General features: G+C 45.4%; 1 protein-coding gene across 1 annotated transcript in view; it reads right to left on the bottom strand.

Moving 5' to 3' along the window:
* Nucleotides 1–22,357, bottom strand: part of WNK4 (WNK lysine deficient protein kinase 4) — a 666,323-nt gene that overhangs the window by 500,879 nt on the left and 143,087 nt on the right. The gene's annotated exons all lie outside the window — the stretch shown is intronic.

Here is a 22,357-nt window from a genome sequence, read left to right as displayed (position 1 = left end):
CCTGGGCCGATAAAACCTTGCAAAGTTCATGGAAATATTAGCTGGGTTCTGGGAAACAATTTCCATTATCCTTAATTGCATTCCTCATCCATCTTCAGAGTGCTGAGTAAGGACTGTGACGAGGAAGAAGGACAATGAGATAATGCTGCAAGTATGGACCAGTGGTTTTCATTACACGGAGTCCCACTGTTCCTTGTTGCAGTGCTTCCAGAGGACTGAGACGAGGAAGAAGGACAATGCAATAATGCTTCGAGTATGGACCAGTGGTTTTCATTACACGGAGTCCCACTGTTCTTTGGTGCAGTGCTTCCAGAGGACTGTGACGAGGAAGAAGGACAATGTGATAATGCTCCTAGTATGGACCAGTGGTTTTCATTACAATGAGTCCCACTGTTCTTTGGTGCAGTGCTTCCAGAGGACTGTGACGAACAAGAAGGACAATGCGATAATGCTCTGAGTATGGACCAGTGGTTTTCATTACACGGAGTCCCACTGTTCCTTGTTGCAGTGCTTCCAGAGGACTGTGACGAACAAGAAGGACAATGCGATAATGCTCTGAGTATGGACCAGTGGTTTTCATTACACGGAGTCCCACTGTTCCTTGTTGCAGTGCTTCCAGAGGACTGAGACGAGGAAGAAGGACAATGCAATAATGCTTCGAGTATGGACCAGTGGTTTTCATTACACGGAGTCCCACTGCTCCTTGTTGCAGTGCTTCCAGAGGACTGAGACGAGGAAGAAGGACAATGCAGTAATGCTTCGAGTATGGACCAGTGGTTTTCATTACACGGAGTCCCACTGTTCCTTGTTGCAGTGCTTCCAGAGGACTGAGACGAGGAAGAAGGACAATGCAGTAATGCTTCGAGTATGGACCAGTGGTTTTCATTACACGGAGTCCCACTGTTCCTTGTTGCAGTGCTTCCAGAGGACTGAGACGAGGAAGAAGGACAATGCAATAATGCTTCGAGTATGGACCAGTGGTTTTCATTACACGCAGTCCCACTGTTCCTTGGTGCAGTGCTTCCAGAGGACTGTGACGAAGAAGAAGGACAATGCGATAATGTTCCTAGTATGGACCAGTGGTTTTCATTACAAGGAGTCCCACTGTTCCTTGGTGCAGTGCTTCCAGAGGACTGTGACGAAGAAGAAGGACAATGCGATAATGTTCCTAGTATGGACCAGTGGTTTTCATTACAAGGAGTCCCACTGTTCCTTGGTGCAGTGCTTCCAGAGTACTGTGACAAAGAAGGACAATGCGATAATGCTCCGAGTATGGACCAGTGGTTTTCATTACACTAAGGCCCTCATTACGACCCTGGCGGAAATCGCGGTGCAAAATGCACCTTGGAGCACGGCGGAAAGCTGCCGATACCGCCATGGGGGTTGGCGGATTTTCCGCCCCATTCCGACCTTGGCGGGGCGGTAAATCCCCAATCCCCATTTTACCCTTCCCCATTCCCATTTTTGCCCCATAGGGTATAATGGGAGTGGGGAAGGCGTTAATTACGCCACCGTAAAGTACGGTGGCGTAATTAACAACAAGGTCCCGTAGCGCCATGGATTTCTCCGCCCGGAAAAAACAGGCGGAGAAAGGCTCCATGGCGCTACGGGAACTCGTAGTAGGGCGGACGGGTCCGCCACGGATACCGCTGGCGTAAACCCACTCCGCCAGGGTCGTAATGAGGGCCTAAGTCCCGCTGTTCCTTGGTGCAGTGCTTCCAGAGGACTGTGGCGAAGAAGAAAGACAATGCAGTAATGCTCCGAGTATGGAGCAGTGGCTTTCATTACACGGAGTCCCACTGTTCCTTGGTGCAGTGCTTCCAGTGGGCCGTGACAAGGAAGAAGGACAGGGTGGTAGAGGCCTGTGAGCCAGAACCTCTGCAGACAGGAAACCCTCAATCCATGGAACAAAATCCAGTTGAAACCCCACAAAATGCCTTAGTACAATTTTAAAAAGTTCTCATTATGGCCCTGTGTGAGCAGTAAATCAGAATCCCTGACAGTGATCCTGGAGAATTTGTGGTAGTGCTAAAATTGAACACATGAAAGCAATCTGCATGAGGGCGGAGTGACAGGAAATGTCAGATTGCAAACATGGCTGAATCTGGAGTGGCAGGCAGGTCCCCACAGGAGCAAAGCCGCCAGGATTCCGCTGTAGATTCCCTGTAATATGCCATCTACCCATGCAAACCCTGCAAACCGTGGACCCTCCAGACGATGGCCCCAGACAGAACCCTAGACGGGCCGGTGGCGCCAGTGGTTGCCTGGAGACAAAAAGGAGGCTTGCGTCTACTCCCGGCCACCGCGCGTGCAGTCAGCGGCAGCTATGGGCAAAAATGAACGAGAGGGTGAGCAGGGCTTGCGCCGGCCTAAAAAAGGGGATGGCCCTATTCCAATCAGTCGCCCACAGCCAAATATCTATATGAAAGCCCAAAAGGAAAACACAAACTACACTGGAATATTCTGCCCTCTTTCGTGACATGCAGTGATTTACAAACTAAAAGAATTCAAGCCAAAATCAATCCTTGCCACCAAGAAGGCATTGCAAAAAGCACGCGTTTGGGTGCAAAATATCAAGCACGCTTTTGCAGAAAAAACAGGAGATTTGCAATAATGATAGTATACCAATATTTCCATTTTATATAGCACACACCAAAAAGCGAATTGCTCTTCGTCGCTTGAAAAAAAGGTGCTGTGGTTCAATAATGTAATGCTCTTTATCCAGGTATCTGCAACGTGTGGCTCACCAGATGTTTTGGACTTCATATCCCATCATGCTAGCCAATGGTTAGAGGATGCAGCAGTCGTAGTCCAAAACGTGAAGAGTTGCAGGTTCCAGACCCTTGATTCTTGCGAGGCACACATGGCATGAGGAAGCAGTAGGGTGATCCAGGAAATCTGGGAAGTGGTTGCTTGCAAACCCCTGTTTCATAATTAGTGGGCTAGACCAGAGGTGGATTTAACAGTCGCCAGGCAGACAAATGGCGAGTGGGCACCTGTGCCTTGCCTCGCCTCTTCCCTTCCCACACTCATCAGATTGTACTTTAATCCGGAGCTGGAACAGGCTCGGCGCTGGTGTGCAGCATGTGCGGCTGCACTTGGGGGCCCGGTGGTGGCGCTCATGGGGCCCTGCGCGGAGGGTGCCATTGGCTCGACTCAGTCCCTCCCTCTATAGCAGGCTGCGGTGTGGGCTGTGTGTCCTTCCCGTGTGGTAGTGATCTGTGCTCTCATATCATATCCCTTTTAACCGCAACGTTTGGGACGCCCCGCCAGAAACCCAGGCGATGGCATGCCGTTTGCTTGGATTCATTGACAACGCTGAACTAGGCAGACATGAATTTCAGCACCCCATCGGTGTATGACCACCACAAAGGTACGTGTTTTTGCCCATCTCAATCTGAATTCACTGTCTCATGCACACAATCAAAATGTTAAATGTTAAAGGTATTTGTACCGCACACCGTCACCAACGGAGTTGGTCCCCAGGCGCTCTGGCGGATCTGCAAATGAGAGGGTGGGATGGGTTAGTAAGGTGAAGAGGGAGTAACAAGAATTTGAAAGAAAGAATGCCATGATTTGACGGTGCACACTTGCCAAGACTATTAACATCAGTTCCTGTGGGCTATGGAAGGCATCAATGTGTCCTAATCTGTATTTCTTTATGTCGCCTTCATTTTGTGAAACAGTTCTAGGCCTGCATAAAAGCCGTTTTACTGTTAGCGATACATATTTTTCAAGCAGACACACAATCAGATATGCATTACTGTCCACTGCTGCTAGTGGCGGTACATTGACTGGGGTTTTTAGGGAGCAGTGCTCAAGGGACATGTGTTTGCTCGAACTTGCGGTACAAATCCGTGTTACCCCTCAATAATAATTAAGATCTCGGTGAAAGGCTCCGGCGCTGGCGCACCAGTCACCACTGTTGACAGCAAAACCTGACGAGGAGGCCCAGCTGTGTCTAGCTAGAGTAACACCCCAAAAACAGAAAACTTAAAAAAAAACACAACTTTAAAAAATGAATCATTTATCCCTAAAGTTCATTATTGTGCAACTCCTCCCACTCCAGGCTCCGCCTCTATGACCCGGCCACTTGGGGCCCTCTGTAATCTTTGCCCACAGGGATCTTTGCCTTAAATCTGCCACTGGGCTAGCCAGGGACGTCATTTGGGGGTCGCCAGAGGTCGCAAGAGCGACCGCTGCCGATTGCCCAGCGACCGCTGTCACTCTCTTGCGACCTCTGGCATTTCCTCCAATCAGAGGAGGAGGGGGCGTGGCCACCGCTCAAGCGGTGCAGCGTGCTGGTGGTCCTCCATTTTGTGAGCACTGCAGCCAAGCCAGCGTGAAGCAGCAGCTTTGTGGTTTCTCTTGGTACCAGCAAGTCCAAGCCAACTAACTTCTTCCAAGCTAACACACAGCGGTGAGTCAGTCTATGTCGTGTGTGTGTGACTGAGGTCGGGGGCGAGCGGGTGTGTGTGAGCTGCTGGGTGGATTAATGTTGCTGGCGTGTGTCGCCGTAGGCCCCAGGCTGAGGTCGGATGTGTGCTCTTGTGGTATGCCCCTGCGGCCGCTAGGAACAGGTGCAGCCTGGGTTGCATGTGTGCTGTGCTAGCCTACTATTTGCCTGCGGCCGCAGGCGGCTAGCTTGGCACCTCAGGCGACAACAGCTACACGTGCGTGTGTGCTCGGCAAAATAAAATACCCTGCGCTCCCGAAATTTTGGGCTGATCTTTACCGCTGCTTTGCGTAATCGTGCAGCAAGCTTTTTCCAGGAACTCTGATGACAAACATTATGGTTCATGCCTTCTAGAAAAATGTACCTCGCTGACCTTAACACGGCCGTTGAGGCCTGATGGATCTACTGCTGTTATTAAGGGCGATTGTGAATGGAGCATCAACATGCAAAGGGCGCTTGAAGCAAATTCATCAACGCATTTTTCAGATTGCTATCTAAACATTATTTTCAAATCAGGATGTTGAAGGTGAGAAAGGGCCATTTGTCTATATGCAGTGTGCAGAAAAAGGCGAATGGAGACACTGCTTTGCAAAGTGACACAGTCGGACGCAAGGCATAGAGGCAGCATTGCAAGTAGATGGCTGCCAGAATCTGGTCCAATGATCATTACTGGAGGGAAATCAAATACGCAGTGTTCTAGGCTAACTATGCGGCATTGTGCAGGTTGGGCTTAACATCTACGCTGGCAGTGGCTCTGCTGAAAGGTGACACCGGAAATTCTTATTTTACATAGCGGATGATTTTCTTCCGACATTCGTTTTCGTCCGTGATTTTATTGGTGGTCATTTATATTGTTTCGGGGGTGGGGGTGATTTCAACTTTCGGTGGAGGAGTCGAGGACCGGTTAGTTTTTCAATCACAAGAACATACTTGACGTTGCTGGGTGCGGCACCGTTGTCGCTAATTACCGTATGGGTACGTAGGTCTGACTTTTGCCTAATGGTAGAACTGTCAGCAGGTCCCTCAAATGTACACATGGATATATTTTGGTGGGTGGAATTTGCAAGTGCTAGCCATAAATCTGTCGAACTGGGTCTCCAAAATCTTTGTAGTGGACTGGATTAAATTGTGGAGATGGGAGCCAGAAAATGACTGCTAGAAGCATTCTATTGGTTCTCAGGAATATGCTAGCAGCATCAAAGCAGGACCTTTCCACATAATGTAGGTAGGTCTGCTGTTATGATATGATTGGTTCTTTATTATTATATTATTATGATTGGCTCTTGCTTAATGCCCAGAGGTTTCTAAGCGTGGACCTGGGGATCGAACCTGTGTTGCTCCCACGTCGTCTTGCTTCCAGTTGCCCCTGAGCTAGGAATCTGCCCCACGGACTGAGTTGCTCAGGTTTAGCCACCTCAGTTTCTCCCCATTAGAGTCCCTAGAACCCCGATTTATAAAGTATCATGTGTGTCCCGGCCTTGCAATATTCTAAAATGTCCTTGGCAAGGAATGTCAACATATGATATACTATGGCATTTATAACGCGCCTATACACAAAGTGAAACACAGTACCATTGGAGAATGATGAAGCTTCTCTCTGCCTCTTTCCATAGAATTGGGGTTTCTGTGAATTTACCTCATTGGCGAAGGAGCATGCATTCAATACAGCAACTAAGTGCGCTGCACACATCTGAATACCTCAAATACTTACACACAATTGGAGCTAAAAGCCTAAAATCTGATTCCTCAAGCAGAATGTAATCGGGGTCCCAGCAGACTCCACTGGCAGGGTGCCTGTGGCAAGGACAGGGAGCTCTGCTTTCGGGGTGGGGGTGTGCATGCATGCAAATGTCTGCTTGCTCTAGTCTTTGTGTGCGTTTGTGGGATGTGGGGGGCCTGTATCTGGAGTGCTGCAGGGCTTGGTTGGCCCAAATCGGGTGCGGGCTGCGCTCTCGGCCCCCTAGCTGTGTGATCTGTGCGCTCCCTGGTATATGGAAGGGACCCCTGTGCCTGGGGTGCTTCTCTGGCCCCTGGGTCCATGCTGTTGAGGTGTGTCTGGAGTGCAGGGTTTACTGTATCTCTGTGGCCTCCCTTCTTCCACGCCTCCTTGACTGGGCAAGTGTGGTGGGAGTCGTGGAACCCTGCTGGTCCCTCACACAAAGGGGACAACATGTAGACTTTTCAACAGAGTCACTTCGCAGCACAATCGCTCCTTACCTGAGACAACTGTCCTTCCTGCATCTTCATTGAAACGCCTCCTAAGCAGCAGAGATCATATTGAGTTGCTCAGTGCTCGCTGGAATCCAGCTCTGTGCATTCAAAATATCATCATCATAAAAATAATGGGCCAATAAATATCTGCCACAATAATCAGTTCTGCCTCTGGGTAAATAGTGAGGGGTTACGCTGCACACCCCAGTTTCCCAGTGTATGGCCTCACCTGGTTATGGGACGTCACCATCCACCTCTTCCCAGCCACATTAGGGTCACTGGGTGTAGGGTATTCAGTTTCAGGAGTATAATTCGATAATATCACGTCACCCCAAGTGCTCATGTGAGTGAGGGGAGGCTAGATGTGCCGGGATGAGAGGTACCCCAGGCTCCAGGGATGCCGGGAAATGGAGGGTGGAATAGGCTGCTGGGTGGCCGGATTGCAAGGTCAGAAGCAGGGCACTGCAGTTAATGGCAGTCTGTAAAGCACACCCCTCAGTGCGTTCAGTCAGTATCTTGTCTCTATGACAAATGATAATCTGGTGTGCTGTTGTACAAATGATTCTTCCATTCTGATAATTTGTTTTTATTTTCAGACCTGCATCTTCATGTGGAGTTCCTTCCTTTCTGTGTCAGAATCTTCACCTTACATGCCACTGAAACAGCAGCCTCGGACACATCTGTCAAGCCACTGTTCTGCTCAATCTGGTAAGAAACTACATTTTAAGTCTTATGATCAGAGTGAAGGGTTGGGCATTATCCCAAAATCTATACAATAATACTAATTGTTGGAATGTGTACCATTATGGAGAGGTGAGGGGTGTGGAGGACAATGAACATGTAGGAACAGGAACGTAGGCATATAAAGAGTGTTGGTAAGTATGGGAGTAATGCAAAATGTAGCCAGGATTTTTTCCCCCGTAAAATATGGGCACATGACTTATGAGGCTTTTGGTACTGAAGGTGGCATCGCTCAGCAATGCACTGTATACCTTGAACACATTTAGAACTAATCTTTTGGCAGCCAAAATAACACAAGAAGAAGAATTATTAAAAACTGTGGATGCCATACATGTTTTCTGGTGAAATATTCTCCCTCTCCCCTTTTATCCTGGCTTTCCCCTATCCCCATATCCGCCTATCCGTCCCTGTCCCCCCAGAATGTGATTTCGCTCTGTAGTCCTGTTGAACTAACAGGGCGGATCCACATTAAGAGGGTATTTGGGTTCATACACTTCGCGTGGCAACATGGACCTTGACACTGCTACATATGATGATCCATTCTTGTATGAAATGTCACAATACACTGATATCGTAACCATATATTTCTTAGTGTACTGAGGGGATAATGCTTTATGAGGCCACTTTATGTGATGTCATGTGGAGGGCGTGGTCAAATGACATCCCTTCCTGTGGGGCTTGGTCAAATGACGTCACTTTCTGTGATGTCGAGTGAGGGTGTGGTCAAATGACATCACTTCCTGTGATGTCACTCTTGTGGGCGTGACACTGTGATGTCACTTCCGCTACCCCTGGCGTTTTGGTGAAATGACGTCCCTGGGGCTAGCCCTGCAGATACAACTGCGTATCACTCTGTGACAAGGCGCCACGCAACGAGATGCAAAGAAAGCAGGCTGGGACAACATCACCCAAGCTGCCGTTTACAAATGAGCAATGGACCCGGAGGCAAGGCACCCCGTCCAGAAGCTGCCCTGCAGTCCGAAATTCAAGCCCATATTTTGCATTGAATTGTCAAGCTACCCCTGCTCGCACTGTGCACATTTCCATATCGCACTTAGGAATAGAAATAGTAAAAGGACTGTATCTTAGAATATGCTTTTTCTGCTTGGTGCTGGGGCAAACAGGCGACACAATAAGTTGTACGGGAGTGGGACACACCCAGTGGTCGAAGTGTACAAAAAGTGCCTGCACCCACTCTCCACAAACCCCATTGGCAGACCCCTACCACACACAATACAATCCACCAAACACTTGCACCTGCTGTTTAAGGGAATGTTCAGTGCAGTGCACTGAAATTGCAAGCTGCAACGTCTTCCTACACTTTTATTTTAAAACTAAACCATTCCGGAACGGTTTCTTTTTAAAATAAAATTATAGGAGCTGTAAAACATAATTTAAAAAAGTAGGGGAGCACTGCTCCCGACCGCTCCCTCTCACTTCGACCACTGGACAAACCCTAAATTACTGGCGTAAAATAAATCTTCTCAGGCCCTCAACTCCTCTGGGCTGGATTTCACAGCACTCCAGGTGATAAAGAAATGATAGAGCACGGAAGGAGAAATGCAAAGTGTCGAGCTTATGAAATGTGGCTTGGTGTGATATTACAAGTTTATCCGCTAACTTGTTCAGGCAGGCCAAAATCTGTCCTAGAAAAGAGCCTTAATAGCCATAGCAACACGCTACTGGTAAAGTAAATGGAAACAAAACCAGGAGTGTTTTTACAGTGATATTAGAACGTCCACATTGCCCCTGACAGCGCTACTGTACCCGGGAGACATTTTCTCTGATGGACTGCACATCCGTCATGACGCCACACAAATTGCAAGACTCTCCTGGGGACATGCGGCATTTTCTTGGAAAGCTTAGAGCTCACTGCCATATTTTCTATCTGCACGCGGATCAAATTCAATTCACCAACCAATTGATTGATTCATTCCTTTCTGGCGCGCCTAAGCATGTGTATACTATTACTGATTATGGCCTGCATGACTCCTATAGATGTGATGAATTCTCTAGGCATGCATGTAATACCTATGTTTTTGCAATCTATCTATCACCAAATGTAACTGGCACCAGTAACCAGCGCCTCCATGCTCTTGGGGTTTTGTGCACTTTATAAATGAGAACATTAAATAAATAAATGACATGCTGTAAGTGTGGAAAGTGATGCGCTGTGAGAGATCTGAGGGTGCCCCAGTACTTTGTTTGCACTGTCTTTCTGCCCATGGATGCTGCGCCGTGAGGCACATTGAATAGGCACTTTTAGGTCATTTTGGTGGTGACTGGAACAGTAGGAAAAGTGTGTGTGTGTGCAGGTGTGTAGGTGTGTGCATGTGTGCATGTGTGAAGGAGACCCATAGCTAGCAAGGGTCCAGAGAGACTGCAAATGCATGATTGCAGTCTTATTTGGAGGTTCATCATATGTCCTACCCCCAAAACTACAGTCTGTCACTGCAAACATACTGCTCTTCACCATCCTGCGGCCGTCTCAGCTCTCTGAAGTCGGTAAAATGAGCCCCCCGACGAATGCCTGATAAAGCCTTGCCTTACCTCTACAAGCCCCGCCCTTGACAGGCAGAAGTCTTAGCAGGCCACTGAGCATGGCACCTTAGCATGCTGGAGAAAGGTTTGATGCATGTCTCAGCCTACAAACCAGCATACTAAGGAAGGTAAAATGGGGGACTGCAGTCTTCAAATGTTAAGCTGCCCTTCCACTGAACCTTAGCAGGCTATGGTATGTTTGAGTTTCCGCACCGACCCTTTCGCTCATCTGCCAACTCGCACATGCTTGTTATGTTTCTCATGGGATATAATGTATCTATCTCAGAGAGAGAGAGAGAGAGAGAGAGAGAGAAAGAGAGAGAGAAGGAGAGAGAGAGAGAGAGAGAGAGAGAGACAGGCATTGGGAGCTACAGAAATGGGACCAGTCTGCAAATGGCCAGGGATAGGAGTTCAGGGTTGCAGGTTGTTTTACCTTGTAAGGCCTACTCCTGCCTTCCCCGACTAACCGATTCCCCTCTAAGATCTAGTAACAACTTACACTACACACATACACTACTCCCACAACCCCCCCCCTATTGAAGCCCACTACAGGCCTAGCCGTTAGCACATCAACACTAACCAAGCCACGACTAAGTTCTCCTCTTCAGCCCTGTCACACTCTCCCACATCAGCAGCTAACCAGACCCAAAGTGCTGTAGTCTATAGAATATTGGGTTCTTCTCTATGGATAACATACTCCCAAGTCTCTTACGCCAAACCCGTAGAAGCAGATTGGCACTTAGGAACCGGGTACGTCCGACCTGCCCCCATCAAGACCACAGGTTTTGCATTTCTTTCTTTCCCACTGTCCCACTAATGAACCTCACCCCTCTTTTTTTCTTATAGATCCAAGTGCAGTAAGGCCACCAATAGCGTCAGATGGGTGCTATAAAAGACCACTCACATTGTATTAGCACCCTTGCAGAGTGTGGCAGCCAATAAGGTTGTTCCAAACCCGGGCAACTGATGCAAGCCCAGGTTCGGAGCAACCAGAGTGCTCTGCGCCCCCCACTTAGACCCGGGGCTGCTGTAGTTCCTCCTCCCCTGCCTCCCGACCCACAATTCAGCCCTTGAACACCCCCAACCCCCTCTCTCCTTATGTGAAAAGAGCTTCTCTGCCTGGGCCACACCATGCACTTGGCTTCCTGTACAAGCAATGGAAATAGAAGAGGGGCTCCGAGTGGAGCCCCACCTAGCATTTCCATGGCAATCCTTATTCTCCTCGGCTGCAATTGCTATTAGCACCTCGAGGGTTTGCCTCGGCTGCTATGAGCAATAATAACGTGTTCTGCAGGCTTCACTGGCCCAGTACGGGCACTGGCGTCTGGCATTAAGACCCTTGCTTCGCTCGGGCCTATAACCTGGGCCCCGGGCCATTACCAGCCTGTGAAGCCAGCAGAACACGCTACTATTGCTTATTTACATCCAGGCTGTATGAGCTGAATCTAGATGTAAAAGAGCACCAGATATGAAAAAGTAAGTCTAAAGTGTATAAAATTAGCAAAATAAATACGTGTTTAGAGGCTTTTGAAAAGGGCAGAAGTGCTTAATGGATTGAATGGCTAAAAGATGACTAAGTCCACAGACTATTCCATAGGCGGGTGCAGTCATAGAAAAACATCTCACTTTCGGAATATGCAACATAAAAGTTGATTATCTATGATTGCTTGGCATCTGGCTGTACAATGTTAGCTTCACAGCCACGCTGAGCCACTTCAGTCGATGTAGGCTTTGTGGCCATTCTTGACATCATGTGATTGTCAATTTCCCTTGGGTGGAGCAGAAACGTTTCTTCAGACATGCCCAGATTTGATGAAGTTACTCTTAGAGATCTGTACTCTCCTCTATCTTACGTAAATGTTGCCTGCAGGCTGAGTATGACGATGTAGCCCAAATGGAGTTAAGCCATTCACACTTAAGCCCAGCATTAAGTCGTGATGGTAGGGCAATTTCAGTTAGGTATGCACCTGTCCAGAAGAGAGATCATGAAATAGAGATGGATTGTCCCCTAAAAGGGCCTACAACTAAACTCAGAGTGAGGTGGCGGTTGGCAGGCTGTAGATTGCATTTGGTAGCCCAGAGGGTTCCAGTAGGAGGGGGCCATGACTACCTTTCTCCAAGGAGAGATTGGATGAGTCCGCAATAACGATTCATGCAGCGGGGGCAATCATGGAGAACAATAGGAGAACCCTTGATGAACCGATGAGCCCTACAACATCATCTGTGAATAGACAGGCTTCTTGCCCTCCACAGATTCACTCGCAAACAATGATCATGTGTATATGCTAAGTAACGTGTAACCTGCCCTCAAGGGATCTCAGTTTGCTAATTTCCAGGTTTGTACCAACCGCAAGGTAAGTTAGATCACAAGTGTGTGGAACACATAATTACAGCAGTTATACTAGTTTCCAGGCCGACTTCTATGTATGGAATATAATTACTTTTCTAATTATTTGTTGCACAAAGAAATATCCCTGTCCTAATACCCCCCTCCACAACAACTGCACACCAAAATCAGGGACACAAAGAGGCTATTTTTAATTCGAACATTCTGTTTAAATTAAAATAGTACATACAAAAATTAGAGACTGGAGGCTTGTTTATAGAAAGGACAATGATTCCTGCCTGCTGTGGCCTCGCTAATGTTTTAATTCCAATTCACACAAACATCCATATATATATTTAAATATTCAAATATAAATTACTCTTATGCATCTTCTAATAAATGTGATTACACAAAACTAAAAACTTAATTCTTTGTTTTATATTAGAAATAACTCAAAAGAATCAGTTCAATAATATGGGGGAAATACTTCTATTATACGCCCATGAAATTGTACCAGCAACCTAAGATGTTTAATTAGAAAGAGATAAGGTCCTGATATTTCACACAGTGATTTCTAAATAATTGTGTTTATAAGTGACAAGATGGGTTGCATGTATACAGTGATCTGAGCAGGCAATTTTTCATTCAGCACCATGGACAGGGCTTTAAGAGATGAATCAGTGTTTTCTGTTGAAATATATTGAAAATATAACCAAGGAGAACGTTAAATGTTTTAAAGTTGAAATGTTTTGTTGAATTAAAGTGTTACACAATGTGGTGAATCAAGGTTTGTCCTCGACTCACACAAATAATATCGGAATCCCTGTGGCAGCAAAGGGAGAGGAACGGCTGGTTAAGCCAGCAACATGCAGTAAACAGCGCTGCCATCATGGAGAGAGTAAAAACACTTCTCAGCTGCAGGAAGAATGCTTCAGCCTCTCTCACCACTGAATAGCAGCAGAGCTGAAATAGCAAAAGTGGTAGAATTGTTACCTCCATTGTAAAAAGACCTGGGTTCAATTCCTGTTAAGGACTGGGGGTAAACAATGTAAATTAATGAAATAATATCTACAAAACCACATGTGAAAAAAATAAAACCTTCTTTCATAAAGGAATACAGAGAGCCCTGCCTACCATCTACCCAGGAGGAGCAAACCAGATAAAATGTAGCAGAGCACTTATTTAGAAGAGTTAATTGGAACTCCTAATTGACTCAACTGTTGTTCAAACTGACCAAGAGGCGATGATATGATGTACTGCAGACAGCCAATCAGTAGTTGGCTAGGGAAAAAAGGGTTGTATAAAAAGGAGAGCCAGTTGCAAGTTGTAGTCTTGGGAAATCAGTGGAGAAGAAGCCTGAAGGGGAAGGAAGGCTGCTTTGTGCCTGGTAGCTACCCTTTTATGCTGAAGAGGGAAACCTGAGTTAACCCAGAGGGGGACGTAGGAGAAGAGGCCTGCACTCTCTAATCGAGGAGCTGGAAGAAAGGCAATCAATACTCGCCTGTGGAAGAGGCTAGGTAACCTAAAGTTCCCCAGTGAAGAAGCAGCGTGACTACCCCTGGAGGGCAAAAGGTGAAAATGGGGGAGCCCATTGCGAAGGAGTCACGTAAGGGACTCGTCCGCTTTCCCTGAGTGTAGATATCGTGGAAAAGGGATGAAAGAGAGAAGCAAGTGAGAAATGTGTTTTTCTATATATGTGGTAGGTTGGTAGAGAATTTGGGCTACGGATTTTAGGTTTTGGATTAATCTTGACAAGAATATCCTTTCTGTGGCCTTTTGAGTTTTAGAATGGGGAATACACCTCTTACAGTTACTTTTCATTATTTTTGTTTGTTATTTCCTTTGAAGCTGGCCAAGTCAGACTAATTGGAAAAGAATATAAGTCCCAGTCATACGCCACAACAAAAGCATAAGATTATAACATCGAATTGGAAGAGGAATCCACAACACCCTGTGGCTCAGCTTCACCTCACTGATGAGGCCCAACAAGGCTGAAACACCTCTATGGGGTAGCTAATTAGCTTGCATTAGCTAATTTAATTTCACAGTAATATACTTGGTTTTATGTTTAACAATATTGACATGATATTTCAATGTAAGTCCATTCTGAATTATTTATTGAAGAACATTACTTTCAATCAGATTATTGCTTACACCTTTGTGGTTTTCCCACTGAATCGGTCCTGTTCTTTAGCCACCCGGCCTTCCCTTCCCTGAGCTATCCATCACACCCTTCTTCACATCTGGATGCCACTTTTTCACATGACCATTTTCCACAACGAGCTCGTGAGACGGACTGGATCCCAATGGAGCACCCCCAGTTCTCTATGAGAAGAGAACATGGAGCCTGCCTTTTGCTGGCAAGGCTTGCAATCAATCTATCCTCTTTTCAAAATGTTACCATATCTTGGAGTATTGTGTTATCGCATGCAGCCACATCCTTACCCACTCTGTCCTTTTGCTTTGACTATGCTGCTCCTGCTATGATGCCGGGGGCCCATGGTGACCTTGGGGCAGTGGACCTCAGAATCTTCTGTGTCTGGCTGGTTGGTGGCAGCGGCGGGTCATTGATAAGGGTTACGGATTGCTATCTTCTTGAAGGTGCAGAGTATCTCATGGAACAGTTTTGTTTATACACACCTCCCAGACCAATATGGTCATGTTGACAGGAAGCCACATTTCTAAAACAACAAGATCTTTGCAAACCAATATACCTACTCCTCTGGTTACAGCCTGTATGTCAACCTGAGCAATAGGCGAAATTTAATTTCTAATTATATTTAGTCAACAGCATTATTTGTATTTTATTAATGTTTCACTTAATTATGGATTCAATTGCTTATATGTTTTGATCTAATTGTTTTTAGATTGTACTGTCATTTGCCGTTTGATTTTAAAAAGTGTGTATACATTTTGTAACATGCATTATATTTTGTGCTTTTATAGCTCATTGTTACACGAGATAAAGCTAAAAAAGAACAAGAAGAAGAAGCATCATTTGAGTTCGAAGTCTCCGTAGGAAAGTACAGAAGCTCCCACTTTCATCAAAAGGACTAGTGTGTCCTGTCTGTTGAATAGACTCTGTCCTCCTCAAACTGCATCATTCCTGATCTGGAATAAGATTCCTGCACGAGATCGGGCACATTTCTTTCTACATTATTCTTTGGGGATAGGCCAGTGCAAGAAATATGCAGAAACATCTGATTCCCCACCCTAGTACCAAGTAAATGCCTGATTCAAAGTTCTTCCACACAATCTCTCTTGTAACAATTCTATTCACCACACTTTTATAATCTATCGACTCGTTGTCCATGCTCTTTACGCACACTCCCATCTATCACCTAAGCACAGAAGCAATGGAGGATAGGGCCACCTACCTGTATTAGAGACTCAAATACTGTAAGTTATCAGTGCTATATCCCCAAATGCAATGCAGGAGAGTGAATATATGTTGCGTTATTTAAAGCATGGGCATTCAATATGGGTCCATCTACATGTTTTAAACTCCAACTCCCATGATCCTTCAATAATGACTATGCTGGCTAGGGCTCATGCAAATTGTGATGCAAAACAATTGGAGGGCCACACATTTAGTACTGTAGAGGAGCAGCTGGACATGTCATCCCTAGCCCCCGCCCCTCACCTCCCTTATATTGGAACAGCAGGAGAAGAGCACTATGTGGGACACCAGATATTATCCCAATTCCACATCGAGTGTATGAGAGACGATATGCACTCAGACAACTGCGTTGAATGCGCCTCCGCATTGAAAGGGTGGAAGGATGTCTGCACACACCATCAGACATCGAAGAACTAGAAGTGAAATTTGACGAAGGCAGAGTGACGTCATGGGGGAAAGACATGAAGACACACTGAAACGATGTGCAAATACTTAAAGAATAAAGATGCAACTGAACTAATAAGAGAAACATGTAATTGAAGACTAAGAAATCATATGCACTAAAGAAATACGTGAGGTGAGATGTAGTGAATGTATATACACAGAAATGCAAGGTAGTTGAGACATATAGAAGCTTGCTGCAGAAGAAAACATAACGTGGCTAAGGCAGCCGTTAGAAAAAGATGGATGCCGGATTTGGGTAGAAACCAGTCAAAATACCTCAGAGACAGATCAGGGCTGCAGAGTCACAAGGTGCTGGAAAAACAGTTTCGTGTGAGGATCACAGAGGAGTCTATTGGCCTGGGATCAAGGATGCCACATCAAGGAATAATTTCAGGGCACAAGGGGAGTCAAGTGGATAAGCCATGTATGTAAGACATATTTCTCTTAGATTAAGCAAACAAGAAAACACCTGCAAGCACCCAGAATTGTACAATCAAAAATGCGAAAAATCCTATGTAAGATGGAGTGAGCAAGTCTCCAGAGGCCAGTAAGAGTAACGACACCCAGCTTAATCAAATCAAATAGCAGTAAATAGAAGGACAAAATGGACAAAATCATGGTCTCGTCACACGTGATTCAGAAGTAAAAAACAGGGGCTATTCATTGAACTCCAGACAAAGATAATGGTGTACCTACACTCCCTTGAACATCCCAGAACAGAGAACAGGCTGCAAGGTCAACTATAAAGAAGACGCCTCGGCTGGGGAATGACTGATGAGAGCTGATGGACTAATTGGGCAAGTGGGTCTTAGTCCGACGTTCCTCTCTGCACCTGAGTTTCATTTTGCTTACGTGCTGCTAACGTGCCAAAAGTCCAAGGTTGGGAGAGAATGCCAACCAATCAGAGGGTCTATGTAGCAACAGGCTATACTTTGTTACAAAGACCAATCGCTGCTTTTATTCTGCTACAAACTGTATTATAAATATTTAGAGGTAGTTTTAGGTGTGCCCACTAGATAAGGTGCATCCAGTGATATTACTAATACTTATATGATATATAGGTACATATGTTCCCTTAACCAATCCCTCCCTTGAATAGGTTTTACAGTTTGCCACGTAGGATGTCATAAATGACGTACATTGAGGTATAAAACCTTTGTGTAATCAAAATTGAAGTGTGAGTGTGCGGACTACAATTTGTTGTTCACCAGATTCAAGCTGACAATAAAGTAGTACTTTGCCATATTCTTTGAGTTTGTCTGGTTATTTGGGACTGAGATCATTATTGGTAATTAAATCGAGCACATGAGACACTTCAAAGTTTAAGCATCACTGATGTAGAGTGTATATCAAATTGTGTAAGTGCCCTAAAACTACACACATTTGCTGACTGTGACTATGACTGATTGAAACGATGTTGTACCAACCCATGGAACTACATGAACTTAATTGCTGGATTGCCTAATTTTGATATGCAAGACATTTAGTAATTTTCTACGGATTCCTAATTTATGGCAGACGCCTTTACAGTGCAATCTCAATACACGAATCTGTAGTGGAGACACATGATTCCCGACACCTTATCCACTTGTCCAGTGCATGGCTTTCCGACTCCATCTTTGGAGTTACTCATGCATTCCTCCCTTGGGTGAAGACCGGCATACATTTCTGGACTGGACTGGACTGGCGGCGATTCTTCTTGACCATTTTGAATAACACTAAACTGAGCATGCGGTTCATAGGGAGAGCGCTGGGAGGGTTGTAGGCTTTTCTTTCAAAGGTTAACCAGAACACTATACTTGGGTTTTAGACCAATTGCTTTCTACTGTAGCCCTGTTTCAAATCCACCGCACAGTGCTACTGCGTTAACCAGAAGAGCACACTGTAACCAATCTAGATAATAGCAACCCCTTCCAATTTAATCACCCAATGGGCTTATTGTCAAATGAATGGGAACTTGCTGGTGCTTTTTCACTGTATGTACCCTGTATGTAGCCTGAAAGCCAGTTTGGCTTTTACTATTCAGACATTCATTCTGCCATGCGCTAGCCATGAGAAAGTAGAATCTCTGCTCTCTGACGTCAGGACCTTCCAAGATCATTCAAATTCATCTCTGTACCTAGCTGAGTGCAGGGTTCTGCATCCTTTGTCTTGCCAGACGTTTCGACTACAACTCCCATCAGCCCTAGCTAGTACATAAACAAATGAGGCATAGTCCAAAACATATGGAGACTTGCAGGTCCCTAGTTGAGATGGCTCAGTGAGTCAGGACTGCATTCAAAAACTAACCTAGATACTGAGCCCTTCTTCTCGTGCATGCTACGAGACAGGGGTGATCTGTGCAATGCACGCATGCACACGGTTGGGATCCACAATGTTACAATCACGGAAGCTGCTGCGTCCGTTACACCTCTGGTGTGCAGCTGCATAGGTCAGCAGCAGGCCTAATCCATGCATTAGCAACGTTTCCTTGCACATCCGAATGTGATGGAATTTCGGCACGTGTCTGACACTGCACGTGCAATGTGTTCAAATGCATGCGGTTACAAGGCATTTATAAAGCGTCCACTCCCTCTAGTATGAGTATTAGTGGGTTCACGAGCCTAGCAGTGAACATCCGGGAATATACATTTTCTGTGCGGCTTGCAAGAGCTTTAGCTCACTGTTGCCAAGCACCTTTTGTTAATATTAGAATATTACATGTAGCAGGCCACGGCCCACTGCTTTTTTGTTCCAAGCCCACGTGTGGCTGCCGCAGGTCTCAAAAGAAGCAGGTATACCGTGCATTTGGCAGAGGGTGTGCGTGCATGGAATTGGGGAGTGCGGTTCCCAGGCCCGTCAAGTGGAGACCTCTCCCTACGAATGAATGCACTCAATAGAAATAGCAACAAACAAAAGAGAGAGCGAAAGGTAAAGCACTCAGGCGAATTCAAACAGCCCGAATAATGAGAGATGTCAAATCCAAAAGCACCCAGGGGCAAAGCGCACATTCCAAGCTGCTCACATGGCGCCCTGCAAAGGTAACGAGAAATGTGCCCCGGGCCGCTCACATGTTGCGACACACAATTGACTCCACCAGGACTCAGTAACTCTAGGTCAAAGCAGGGTATTCAAATCTGGAAATAAAAGCGGGGGACTCATTACCATGTTCAATAGGAAGTGACGCCACAGGATGTGAACTTTTCTTAAAACGAAGGTAGGTTCGAAGACAATGTGTCTACTCTGCTTTCTAATAATACGAAAGATTCATCGCACATACTAGTGCTAGGTGACTTTAACTTAGGTTTTAACGATCCTGAGGATAAACAAGCACAATCTATAGCAGCCATTCTAGCTGAGCATGGCTTTACCCAAAAAATCCATGACCTTACCCATATCAAAGGCAGAACCCTTGACTGGGTTGCCAGCTTAAACTGCTCATCCACTATTCTGAACCTAACCAAGCAATCTTCGACAGACCACTACTTGATAAACTTCACCCTAACTTTAGACAAATCTATGCCTAAAGCCATGGCTATGTCACCTCCATTACATACGAGATTTAAAAAAAATATCACAATTGACAAATTATTGCCGCTACTCCTGCCCTCGCTGGACTCTACCCCCATGAAGGCCGACACTAACCTCTTAGTTAAGATCTATAATAACTCCATGACTAAAACCCTAGACACTATCGTGCCAGCCAATCTTTGAAAAAGTAAACCAAAGGCTCACTTGAATACCTAGTTCACTCCCCAACTTAAAGGGCTAAGACTCCAAAAAAGAAAGCTACAAGCAATTTTTGCGGCACATCCCTTCGGAGGATAACAAATCACAACTAAATTTGTTAGCTAAAAAATATAAGAAAGAAATAATCAATACCAAAAAAAATGTGTTTAACGAAAGAATTGCGAAAGCGAACTCCAACACTAAGGAGCTCTTTGTGATCCTTTGGGAGCTAGAATCACCCATACCTCCTGTAGACAACATCCCGAAAGACAAACAATAGTGCACGGACATCCAAAATGTACTGACCAATAAAATAGCCTCCCTCCAAACTAAAAGCGAGAAAAAGAAAGCGTCATTGATACCAATAGTAACCTCTACCACCCTACCGCCCAAAGCTCCTAACCCTCTAACACCGTTTAGCTTCACTAAAGTGCCGATCCTGGAAACAGAGAAAATTATACTGTCCCTGAAGCCGTCCAATTGAAAAGGCGACAATTGCCCTGCCCAAATAGTCTATTCAAAGATGCAGCTAGAGATCTAGCTCCATTTATAACCAAACTTATAAATACATCCTTCAAAATGAGCTGTGTCCCAGAGAGCTTAAAAGAATCTTGTGTTCTTCCTCTCTTGAAGAACAGACACTGGACCCATCTATCCCCACGAACTACCGCCCCATTACAATGGTCCCATTTCTTCTCAAAATAATCGACCGGGTAGCATACCTTCAGATCCAGGGTTACCTCGAAACAAACCACCATCTAGCATCTCGACAACCAGGCTTTAGAACCCAACACGGCACTCACTAAGACAGCATTAATAGACCTTATGACAAATTGATGAGCTAAAAGACTAGGGTAAAACGGCGATGTTACTGTTCCTAGACCTATCGGCCGCTTTCGACCTGGTGGACCACGCAGTGTTATGCCAACACTTAGCAACAGCGGCTCACTTCTCAAGTGACGCCATAGCTTGGGTTCAATCAATTCTATCTAATAGAACCATGCAAGTATTTTCCCCTTCTGCCTCAGAGGACCCGATCGATACTACCTGCGGCATCCCTCAAGGATCATGTGTCTCACCCACCATGTATAATATCTTTACCAAGCCGCTATTTGACAAATTGGACAGACTGGGTGTCACCTACGCTAATTATGCAGATGACACCCAGATCCTCATTCCCCTTTTGGGCAATTTCGGCCATGATACAGCCTTGGTAAACAAGATATACACTCTCATTCAGGCATGGATGGTGGCCCATGGCCTCTGCTTGAATGATGAGAAAACAGAGATCATGATCTTTGCCTCTAAAGCCAATTTAAACAAACTATCCCTAAACTATGCTTCGTTCAACATAGATGGAAACACAATCAAAACAGTAAATGAGGTAAAAACTTTGGGATTCTATCTAGATTCTACCTTAACCTTAAGGAAGCAGGTAAACTCGCTAGCCTCTTCGACGGCCTACACAGGCAAACTCATCAGAGCATGCCAACCGTATCTATCTGAAGCAAGTTGTATCACCCTGGCCAATGCCCTTATATTATCTAAGCTTGATTACTGTAATGTGCTCTATTTAGGAACTAACAATTACATCCTCCATAAATTGCACATACTGCAAAATAATGCTCTGAGAACGGCCTTGAACCTCCCCAACAGAGAGCATATTTCAAACACTAGAAGAGATTATCACTCGTTAAATATGGTCACTGGTTAGTGACATAATACTACTTAAAACTACATCACTCACCCACAAATGCCTTAATGACGCAGCTCCCCCATACCTGGTGAATAGAATAATTAGAAAAACATCCACGCGACCATCTAGAGCCAGGAACTCTCATTGTCTAGAGATACCATAGTTCAAGCTTACCTAAGCTGGAGGAAGCAGTTTTCCAGTCAAAACTGCACAATATTGGAATGCCCTTCCCTTGAATCTCAGAATGAACCAATCTTACACCAGCTTTAGAAGTAAGTCACTGATCTGGCTGTGGTCTATTGACAGATAACGTCCTCCAGACTACCCACCTAGCTCCTCTATACTCAGGAAACCACTGCCAGTCTACTGTTCTCTTTTATTCCAATACTTGTACCCATACCTTTACCCTTGTCTTGTTGTTATTATTGTAATTATCATGTCCTGTTTTGTACCTATACCATGTTGTAACCAAGCTTAAAGTATTCTTTCTTGCTGTGCCCAGCTACCTACGGGTTTGGTGCGCAATACTAAATAAATAAACAAACAAACAAAGTTCACAGGGCAAATGAGCATTTGCCATTCAGGAAATTAATCACCAACTCCTGACAAATAACTCGAGCAAGATCGTTGTTGTATAACTTTGCTAGCAAAATGTAAAAGATGTCCATCTTATAAATACAAAAATCTACATTTAATTATTCCCTGCAGAGCAAAATACCAACATGGGGTATTTTTCACAGGAATTGCTCATCCTTCAATGTGGTGTGGTGGGTATCTGGCCTGAGAGCTGCACAACCTTGGCGTGGACCCAAGGCATGCAGCTGTTGCTAGCGC

Source organism: Ambystoma mexicanum, chromosome 13, assembly GCF_040938575.1.
Source record: "Ambystoma mexicanum isolate Mex_15411 chromosome 13, UKY_AmexF1_1, whole genome shotgun sequence".
NCBI classification, from domain to species: Eukaryota; Metazoa; Chordata; class Amphibia; order Caudata; family Ambystomatidae; genus Ambystoma; species Ambystoma mexicanum.
Note: the sequence above shows the minus strand (reverse complement) of the source record. Positions and strands in the feature narration are given on the sequence as shown.